We start from the raw sequence: 11,591 nt of genomic DNA, 5'->3' as shown, positions 1-11,591 counted from the left end.
TCCGCACTCTCCCGCCCGTTCTGGAGCTTTGGTATAATCCCCATGGTCCTTTTGGAGTCCCCAGCATCCTCTAGGACGTAAGAGAAAATAGGATTTTGGTACTCACCGTTAAATCCTTTTCTCCTAGTCCGTAGAGGATGCTGGGCGCCCGTCCCAGTGCGGACTATTACTTGCATTATATAGTTGCTTACTGGTTAAGTTAGTTTATACACGACTTGTGTATTGGTTTGTTGCAGCTGGTTGCTGGGGTTTTATGCATACTGTTATCTGGTTTGGCGTTATTCCGGTTGTACGGTATGTTTATCGTGTGGGCTGGTAATTTGGTAGCCCTTAGTTGAGACAAAAATCTTTCCTTGTAATGTCCGTCTCTCCTGGGCACAGTTCCTTTAACTGAGGTCTGGAGGAGGGGCATAGAGGGAGGAGCCAGTTCACACCCAGTCTTAAGTCTTTTTAGTGTGCCCAAGCTCCTGCGGATCCCGTCTATACCCCATGGCCCATTTGGAGTCCCCAGCATCCTCTACGGACTAGGAGAAAAGGATTTAACGGTGAGTACCAAAATCCTATTTTAACATGTATTTAAAGCTCTTTGTGATTCTCGGCAGTGCAGACTGTAAAGGGAAGCCTGTTTCTGACGGGTCTCTTGCCCCTAGCATGCGGTGCCAGGGAAAGTCACCCCCCACCTTCCTGGGTCATACTGCCAAATCAGCAAAAGTGTTGCTCTGCAATTGCTGCACTACATCTCGCAGGTTCCCAGCAACCACCCATCCCGTCTCCGAGCAAATGAGGGAGCAGGGCATATGATCTGATTTAACGGTTGCTCCCTAATACAGTCGAAGGCCGGCTTACCCCAGGTCCTGGCGCTGTGTGTAGGGGACCCAGGGCAACCAGCCTGCCATTAATCTGCCACTGATCATAGAAAAAGGGACAGCTAGGAGTAGAGAAGGTGTCATGGGATGGGCTAGGAAGCCTGCAGTGCCCGGGGATAGGGTGCCAGGTGTCAATAACTCTAGTTATTGGAGTGGGGTTTGCATAAGATTGTAGCAGGGGGTTAAACTCACAAACTCCATTATTACATATGTCGCAACAGTTTTCTTGTTTTTCAGCTAATATAAAAGTAATCGAATCATCACTTAAATACAGAATTGATCGAACTGAATCATTGTGTGCTTGTTATTTCAATACAATTATTTTGCTGCAGATTGAACTAAGGGCCTAATTCAGACCTGATCGCTAGCAGGCGATTTTTGCAGCGCTGCGATCAGATAGTCGCCGCCTACAGGGGGAGTGTATTTTAGCTGTCCAAGTGTGAGAACGCATGTGTAGCAGAGCTGTACAAACAGATCTTGTGCAGTCTCTGCTCAGCCCAGGACTTACTCAGCCGCTGCGATCACATCAGCCTGTCCGGGACCGGAATTGACGTCAGGAACCCTCCCTGCAAACGCTTGGACACGTCTGCGTTTTTCCAGACACTCACTGAAAACGGTCAGTTGCCACCCAGAAACGCCTTCTTCCTGTCAATCTCCTTGTGATCGCCCGTTCAAATGGATTCTTCGCACACACCCATCACTGAGCGGCGATCCACTTTGTACCCCTGCGACGCGGCTGCGCATTGTGGTGCATACGCACGTGCAGTTTAGACCTGATCGTCCGCTGTGCGAAAATGCAGCCTAGTGATCAGGTCTGAATTGAGAAAATGAGAAAATACTGCAACTGATAAAGCATTGCTGAGGCGTTTGGTCATCAATTGGAAATTACGCAGAAAACACAATAAGTTGTGTGGAAGTAAAGTAGACATGAAATAAAAGTTAAAACCTGTAATAGTGAGCATTTGGGAGGGAGGGGGGGGGGGGTAACACAAGTCTTGGCCCATACTGTATATCTAATAATCTGTTTCTCTGTGTGCACAACACTGCACTGAGAGCTAATTCTTCCAGCTGTACGGGTGTGGTTCGTTTTATCGACAGTGTCTAGGTCGACAATGTTTAGGTCGACCACTATAGGTCGACAGTCACTAGGTCGACATGGATGGAAGGTCGACAGGGTTTCTAGGTCGACATGTGCTAGGCCGACAGGTCTAAAGGTCGACATGAGTTGTTGTTTTTTTCTTTTGGTGTCGTTTTCTTCGTAAAGTGACCGGGATCCCAAATTAGTGCACCGCGTTCGCTCGCCATGCTTCGGGCATGGTGCCTTCGCTCCGCTACCGCTTCGCTCGGCACACTTTACCGTTCCAATCGTAGTCCACATGGATCGTTAAGTATGAAAAAATCCAAAAAAAAAAAAGTGAAAAACTCATGTCGACCTTTAGACCTGTCGACCTAGCACATGTCGACCTAGAAACCCTGTCGACCTTCCATCCATGTCGACCTATAGTGGTCGACCTAAACATTGTCGACCTAGACACTGTCGATCTTCAGACCGGATCCCAGCTGTACAGCCTTAGCACCTTCTGCTAGTGTAGTGCTGTGTAACAGACACTAGAGGGGGCCCTCAGCTTTTTTAACTTTAGAAAACTGTGCTACACGTTATAGAAAATCCATAATTCAGGGTTGTGGTCCTCACTGTTAAACTGACCTTTGTCCTGAACTATATCAAAAAAATGTAACTGATGCTGGGTACACACTAGTCGATATATCGCCCGTTCTATTGAACGGACGATATAGCGCGGGCCCGTCGGCCAGTGTGTACGAACGATATGTCTGTGAACGCCATCGTTCACAGACATATTGCGTCGGCCCTGCAGCACGATGACCAATATATCTACCGGGTTTTAAAAAAATCAAAATGTTTAAAAAAATAAACCAAAAGTAGCACTTCTACCTAGGCGGGTATTAAAAAATCAGGACAAACAGCATGGGGTCTTCCAAATGCTAGGGGCAATAGCAGGAAGTACACGCGGCATGGGTCATCTTAACGTACAGGCACACTGGCCAGCTGCCGGGGGCTCCACGAGTCTAGGGGCATCCAAGCAGAGACGGGTGGTGGTCACACAATCAGAGCGGCCAGGCCGCATTCTCTATCTGCCTCCCAGGCTGCAGTCAGACAGTGAATGAGCTGATTGGTGGATGACTGGAGCTATCTACCAATCAGAGTGCTGACAGCCATTCACTGTATGATAGCATGTGGAGAGACAATGCAAGACCGCAAGAGGGGCATTTTATGATTTTTTTTTTTATTGTTTCCCGTGGATGGATGTGTAGGTGCCCCAGTGCAGTGCTTTGCCCAGGGCCTTCTGTGCTGTTAAGATGTCCCTGCGAAGACCAATCAGCACAGGACTATAGGGAAGTGGGGCCACAGAAAATGTGGTCCTCCAGATTCCTCCCACACAGAAACCCTTACTGTGCATCTGTGGTAGCGCCATATTTAGTGACAGTTACCCATACTTACCTACTCTCCCAGAAGCTGCGGGAGGCTCCCATTTTTTGGGGTAGACCCCCGCACCCACGGAAGAGTGGGCAGGTCTCCCGCATCCTGCTCGCACCCTAGTGATGCCAGCAGGATGGAGAGATAATCTCCCGTATCTGCAGGTCCGTCGGGTGGGGAGGTGGTTAAAATGACGCAAATCGCATCATTTTAGCCCCGCCCCCTTCCTGTGGACCCGCGAATCACAGCATTTTCCGATATGGGGGCGGGGCTTGGTGATGTCACAGTCTGACCCCGCCCCCCGAAGACTTCTGCAGCGTCTCCTCTCCGGGCTTCTCCCGGAGAGGAGAAATACAATGTAGGCAAGTATGCAGTTACCGCGTGACCCAGGAGTTACGCGGACAGTCGATAGTGGAGTGCACGGAGCATCCGGCGGATCCGCACAGTGCACAGATAAGGAAAGGGGGCGTATCACGTTTTGTACAGTCCAGCTCATGTACGCTGAAAATGCTTAAACTAGCATTCACATATTGTCGCACTTTGGGGGTAATTCTGAGTTGATCGCAGCAGCAAGTTTGTTAGCAATTGGGCAAAACCATGTGCACTGCAGGGGAGGCAGATATAACATGTGCAGAGAGAGTTACATTTGGGTGGGTTATTTTGTTTCTGTGCAGGGTAAATACTGGCTGATTTATTTTTACACTGCAATTTAGATTGCAGATTGAACACACCCCACCCAAATCTAACTCTCTCTGCACATGTTATATCTGACTCCCCTGCAGTGCACATGGTTTTGCCCAACTGCTAACAAAGTTCCTGCTGCGATCAACTTGGAATTACCCCCTTTAACCGAGTAGGGATAGCAGTAGCGTCAGCATTACCACCCAACTTTGAATCAGGCCCATAGACTGTAAGCTCCGGTGCGGCAGGAACTGGTGCGAATGGCCAGATATGCTCTATAAAGTGCTGGGTAATATATGTGTGCGCTATATAAATGTTAATAAAAATAAATATACCCACAATATTTCATATCGGCCTGGGCCTTCCCTCTAGCTGCCTGGGAATATACCTACTAGCTGAATGGATCTGTTCATTGCATTTGTGAGTTGGGTATCTACTATGCAGCCTAGGATACTGCGGACAGGAGACAAGGGGAGGTTAAATATAAAGTACACCCTGAAGAAAGTTCCGAGCATCAGGCGGTGGAGCGATTCTTCGCTGGAACCAGGCTGCAGATGGGTCAGGCGCAGTGTGTTCTGCATACACACTGCCCGATTAGTCGTGACTGACGTCACAGCTGCAGCAAGTGTACGGGTGGTCGGCGGACATTCTGTACACACAGCACGATGTGCCGATATATCTTTAGATGGGTGTGATATGACCAACAACGGCATCCCGATGGAGAAGATACCGACAGGGGTTCGGGATACTGCTTACCTTCACCGTCAACCCCCTAACCCTAATCCCCCCCCTCCCCTGCACCTTAAACCTAACCTGCCTACGCCTCAGCCTAACCCTAAGAGTCCTCTGCATACTTAAGATCGGGATTCCCGTGTCAGCATTTCAAGTCATGTCGGAGTTCCAGCTTTGGTATTCTGGGCACGTGTTGGGAATGGGATCATGTCAGAGTTCACAGACATATCGTTGGTACACACTGGCCGACAGACAGCAATATTTATTTTGAGAAACAGAAGAGACCAAACCACATTCTTGCCTAGAACCCCATGGGTTCTTAACTAGGCTCTGAGTAGGAGTAGTTAGTACCCGCCGAGGGTACTTGATAGAGGGGCCCCATGGGGGCCCGGATCTGCCGCTGAGGGGGGAATCAATGGTCTATTCCCAATATTAAACACTTTTACCATCATTTGGGGAGAACCAGATGGTTCCCCGCCATCGATGATACATAACTACCCAATGCTTTTTTTATGTTTTTTTTTCTCCACGGTGCCAGGACATGGAGCTTAGCTCTGCCCCGACACACCTGCAAAGCCCTGCCCCCAGGCTCTCATTGGCCTGAGCCCAGTGAATGGTAAAGTAGGGGTGACCATCATTGGGTGAAACCATTGATGGTTCCCGTGCAGATGGTTTTCCATCAAGGTTAACCACCAATAAGCCCATTGATGGTGACTATCGATCGGTAACACATCAATGCCCATTCCCAGTGTAGCAGGTATTTGTAGAAACCACATTCTGGAATTACTAAAATACACAGTATAAATGCCATAATGTACAATTTTATTTGTAATAGTACACTGAGAAATGTAGTACAGCTATAGGCATCAGTGTATTATTCTTATGGCTCCCTTTTAATAATACCGTTATTTTAATGCTGCTAATAGCGTTTAATCTCTTCTATTCTTTATTATTAACAGTAAAACATGTTTCATCCTGAAAACTTGGTAAGAGACCTGATTTGTTCCCGTATAAGGAGCATATTTATCAATTGCATGGTTTTAGACTCGATAATCGAAATTTCTTATCGCCGCTACTCGTGGCAATAACATTTCCTTGCTGGATGTATCTATATATATCTATATATATCTATATATATATATATATATATATATACAGTGGGGCAAAAAAGTATTTGGACAGCCACCGATTGTGCAAGTTGACACACTTAAAAAGATGAGAGAGGTCTGTAATTTCTATCATAGGTACACTTCAACTGTTAGAGACAGGATCTGAAAACAAAAAAAACAAAAAAAAACAGGAAATCACATTGTATGATTTTTAAACAATTTATTTGTATATTCTTGCGGAAAATAAATATTTGGACAATCAAAAAGTTTAACTTGATACTTTGTAATATAACCTCGGTTGGCAATTACAGAGATCAAACGTTTCCTGTAGTTCTTGACCAGGTTTGCACACACTGTAGCAGGTATTTTGGCCCACTCTTCCATGCAGATCTTCTCTAGATCTGTCATGTTTTGGGGTTGTCGCCTGGCAACACAGACTTTTAACTCCCTCCACAGATTTTCTATTGGGTTGAGGTCTGGAGACTGGCTAGGCCACTCCAGGACCTTGAAATGCTTCTTACGGAGCCACTCCTTAGTTGCCCGGGCGTTGTGTTTGGGGTCATTGTCATGCTGGAAGACCCAGCCACGTTCCATCTTCAATGCTCTTACTGAGGGAAGGAGGGTTTTGCCCAAAATCTCACGATACATGGCCCCATTCATCCTCTCCTTAATACGGATCAGTCGTTCTGTCCCCTTTGCAGAAAAGCAGCCCCAAAGCAAGAGGTTTCCACCCCCATGCTTCACAGTGGGTATGGTGTTCTTGGGATGCCATTCATCATTCTTCTCCCTCCAAACACGGCGAGTGGAGTTTATACCAAAAAGTTTGATTTTGCTCTTATCTGACCACATTACATTCTCCCAATCCTCCTCCGGATCATCCAGATGGTCACTGGCAAACTTTAGATGGGCCTGGACATGTGCTGGCATAAGCAGGGTGACCTTTTGGGTGCTGCAGGATTTCAATCCATGACGACGTAGTGCGTTACTAATGGTAACCTTTGTGACTGTGGTACCAGCTCTCTTGAGGTCATTGACCAGGTCCGCCGTGTAGTTCTGGGCCGATTCCTCACCTTTCTCAAGATCATTGATACCCCACGAGGTGAGATATTGCATGGAGCCCCAGGTTGAGGGAGATTGTCAGTGATCTTGTATTTCTTCCATTTTTTTAATAATTGCGCCAACAGTTGATCTCTTCTCACCAAGCTGCTTGCCTGTTGTCGAGTAGCTCATCCCAGCCTTGTGCAGCTCTTCAATTTTGTCCCTGGTGTCCTTAGTCAGCTCTCTGGTCTTGGCCATGGTGGAGAGGTAGCAGTCTGACTGTTTGAGGGTGTGGACAGGTGTCTTTTATACAGATAACAAGTTCAAACAGGTGCCATTAATACAGGTAACGAGTGGAGGATAGAAGAGCTTCTTAAAGAAGAAGTAACAGGTCTGTGAGAGCCAGAAATCTTGCTGCTTGGTAGGTGTCCAAATATTTATTTTTCGCAAGAATGTCCAAATAAATTGTTTAAAAATCATACAATGCGATTTCCTGGGTTTCTTTTTTTTTCAGATTCCGTCTCTCACAGTTGAAGTGTACCTATGATGGAAATCACATACAGACCTCTTTCATCTTTTTAATTGGGTCAACTTGCACAATCAGTGGCTGTCCAAATACTTTCTTGCCCCACTGTGTGTGTGTGTGTGTGTGTGTGTATAATTAATAAATATATATATATATATATATATATATATATATATATATACATACATACAGTTGTGCTCATAAGTTTACATACCCTAGCAGAATTTGTGATTTTCTGGCCATTTATCAGAGAATATGAATGATAACTCACAAACTTTTCTTTCACTCATGGTTAGTGGTTGGGTGAAGCCATTTATTGTCAAACAACTGTGTTTACTCTTTTTAAATCAGAATGACAACAGAAACTACCCAAATGACCCTGATCAAAAGTTTACATACCCTGGAGATTTTGGCCTGATAATATGCACACAAGTTGACACAAACTGGTTTGAATGGCTACTAAAGGTAACCATCCTCACCTGTGATCTGTTTGCTTGTAATCAGTGTGTGTGTGTAAAAGGTGAGTGAGTTTCTGGACTCCTGAAAGACCCTTACATCTTTCATCCAGTGCTGCACTGACGTGTCTGGATTCTAAGCCATTGGGAAAGCAAAAGAATTGTCAAAGGATCTGTGGGAAAAGGAAATTGAACTGTATAAAACAGGAAAGGGATATAAAAAGATATCCAAGTAATTGAGAATGCCAATCAGCAGTGTTCAAACTCTAATTAAGAAGTGGAAAATTAGGGATTCTGTGGAAACCAAATCACAGTCAGGTAGACCAACAAAAATTTCAGCCACAACTGCCAGGAAAATTGTTCGGGATGCAAAGAAAAATCCACAAATAACTTCAGCTGAAATACAGGACTCTCTGAAAAAAAGTGGTGTGTTTGTTTCAAGATGCACAATAAGGAGGCATTTGAAGAAAAATGGCCTGCATGGTTGAGTCGCCAGAAAGGAGGGGGGGGGGGGATTTAGGGGGAGGTAATGTGACATATAACTACATCATATATATATATATATATATATATATATATATATATATACAGATAGATAGATAGATAGATAGATAGATAGGATTGTGTATTGCACTTGTTTGTTCTAACAAACTTAAGGCATTCATTTGTATATGATATATGGGAGCACTACGGTAAGTCAGTCTCAGTATGTAACACATTCTCAGCCGACTGAGACTGAGCCTAGATTACTAAACACATAGTTAAAGGTACAGTATGCAAACTTCTCAAGTGATTTATAGAGAAATGTTCTTCAGCAAAATCCATTACAGTATCTTAAACTATATGCAAAAGTTATGGCTAAAACATTGACTAAAATGAAAACTGAGATCCGCTGAGTCTGACTACATCTTTACTGAAACAAAGCAAAAGAGAAATACTAAAATGCGACCTCAAACCAACTACAATTCTAAGTAAGTGACTAAGACTAAAACTAAATAGAAAATCCTCATCAAAATCAACACTGATGTATAAAGTATACCTATTCTGCGCTGTACTTGTAGTTGTACAGAGTTATTCTGGCCTACATACAGGATAACATACCTTCCAACTTTCTGTCAAGATAGTTTGGGACATACGTGCCTGAAAAGGGGGCGTGGCCTTGCTACATTTGCCATAGCCTCACAAGAACCGCCAATCCTGCTAGCCCCCCCCCCTCCCCCCCCCCCTATTTGTGGCACACTGGGGACATGTGCAGTGCTTATTGAGCTGCTAGCATGCCGCCGGTCCCTTTCTACTGAATAGATGAGGTGCAGATGCACAAGGCATCTACTTACCGCTTGCTCTGCTATGCGGGGCTGTGAATGAGAGGGGACCTAACAACTCCCTACCACTGCGGTTCACCGGGCCCGTGGGTGGCACAGAGGCCGAAAAGTGGAACTGTGTCCCCAAAATTGGTATAATTGGGAGGAATGGGATAAGACATGTGTGACATATTGGTTTCAGATTCAGTACAATTTGGATTATTTGACCACAGAACCACAATTCTCTGAAGAAATACAACATTTGGTAGGACTCACTAACATATAGACTTTATTTATTATCTAAATTGGACTTTATACATACAAACATACAGTCCCTCTTACAGATCTCTTTTTCGGACAAGCGCCTTTGAAAAGCAATATATTGGAAAATATCGTGGGGGGGGGCGCATTTTGATTATTCGCACTGGGATCCATAATGCTCTGTACATAGATAGATTTGTGTGGTGTATATACATATATACACACACATATGGGATGTGGTTAATATCCCGGCAGTTGGGATGGCGTAGAGTGGGAATAGATACCGTGGCGAGCATAGTGAGCACGCAAGGGACTCGTAGTGCTCACCCTGCTGTTAGGATGCATTTAATTTGCCATCTGTCAAGATCCTGGCGGTTAGGATACCAACGCCAGAATACCAACAACTGGTGATGCCCCCAGACGGAATTCCGGCGCAACAGGGCTATTTCCACTCCTGGGTGTCGTGGAGTGGGAATAGAGCCCGCAATTGGACTCTTAGCGCTCACTTTGCTGCCCCGGCAATCTGGCGGGTGGGATGCTGCTGTCGGGATTTTGACAGCCACCAGCCAGCAATCCTTACCGAACTATATATATATATATATATATATATATATATACCTACATACATATACCTATATATATATATATATATATATACCGGAAAGACGAGGCGGCACTCAGAGGCTTGTAACTGCAATCATATATTTGTGCAAATGGTGCAAATCATATCAACGTTTCGGGGACCTAGTCCCCTTCTTCAGGATAACACAAGTGCCAAACAGTGAATGTTTAAATAGACAAAACACTTACCCCCTGACCCCACTCACTGCACAGCTGCAGCGTGTCTGTATGGCCACCCCTTCATGGCTTCCGCCCGGCTGTGCGTCTCAGCGGGACCGGAAGTGACGTCCCGGGTGCGAGCCGCGTTGCCATGGCTACCGCTCGTACTCACCGCCCAGCTGTCGCTCCCTGGCCGCGTCGCTCGAGTTACCTCCAGAGCGTCTCCAGGTCCCGCGAGATCACTGAGCCTGGCTGGGAAAACCCTGATGTTGCCATGGTAACACTGCAATCTGTGTAACAAAATACATATAAATAAAACAATGGCTAAAGTGAAACTTAAGATGATGTATATCCGTCAATAATACATCAATGTAAAGTGCTAGTGCTAAGAACAATTTAAAAACAATTTAAAAACATCAAAAGGTGCACACAGAAAAATTTGCACAACAAAGCCCCTTTTGTTATTATACCAAAGGGCTGCTGACTATGATGAAAAAATCATAACGGGCAATAACTATCTGGCTGCTTATTCTGAAGTAAATGCCTTCTGCTGAACACATCTTTTCTCAGATAATAATATGTGCAAAAATCGCTCCAAACCTGCCTCTCATTAAGTGCGGCATCCTTATATCAGGGCCGCACTAACCTCACAGAAAGTTAATGAGTCCTAAATTCTCATTCAACCCCCCAGGTTTCAATGTGTTGAGCCTATGGATCCACATAGACTCCAGCTGTAATAGTTTGCGACCTCGATCACCCCCCCCCGTATGGACTCGGGGACGTGATCGATGATGCGGTGTTTAAACGTGGCCATGGAATGTCTAAAGGTTACGAAGTGTTTGGCCACAGGTTGATCTCCACTGCCAGATGCCAGAGCATTTCGAATGGCCAGTCTATGCTGTGCCATTCTAATTTTGAACTGGCACTCTGTTTTGCCAATGTAATATCGCCCGCATGGGCAGATGATGGCATAAACAACGAATTTCGTGCTACATGTGAGGGGCCACTGTATCTTAAACGACTTGCCTGAAAACGGATGGGCTATCGTGGTCCCTGGTGACATGTGGGAACAAGTGTATATATACACTGCTCAAAAAAATAAAGGGAACACTAAAATAACACATCCTAGATCTGAATGAATGAAATATTCTTATTAAATACTTTGTTCTTTACATAGTTGAATGTGCTAACAACAAAATCACACAAAAATTATCAATGGAAATCAAATTTATTAACCCATGGAGGTCTGGATTTGGAGTCACCCTCAAAATTAAAGTGGAAAAACACACTACATGCTGATCCAACTTTGATGTAATGTCCTTAAAACAAGTCAAAATGAGGCTCAGTA

The sequence above is a fragment of the Pseudophryne corroboree genome, chromosome 7 (assembly GCF_028390025.1).
Source record: "Pseudophryne corroboree isolate aPseCor3 chromosome 7, aPseCor3.hap2, whole genome shotgun sequence".
Classification (NCBI taxonomy): domain Eukaryota; kingdom Metazoa; phylum Chordata; class Amphibia; order Anura; family Myobatrachidae; genus Pseudophryne; species Pseudophryne corroboree.
The sequence above is the reverse complement of the archived record's forward strand: the minus strand, read 5'-3'. Positions refer to the sequence as shown.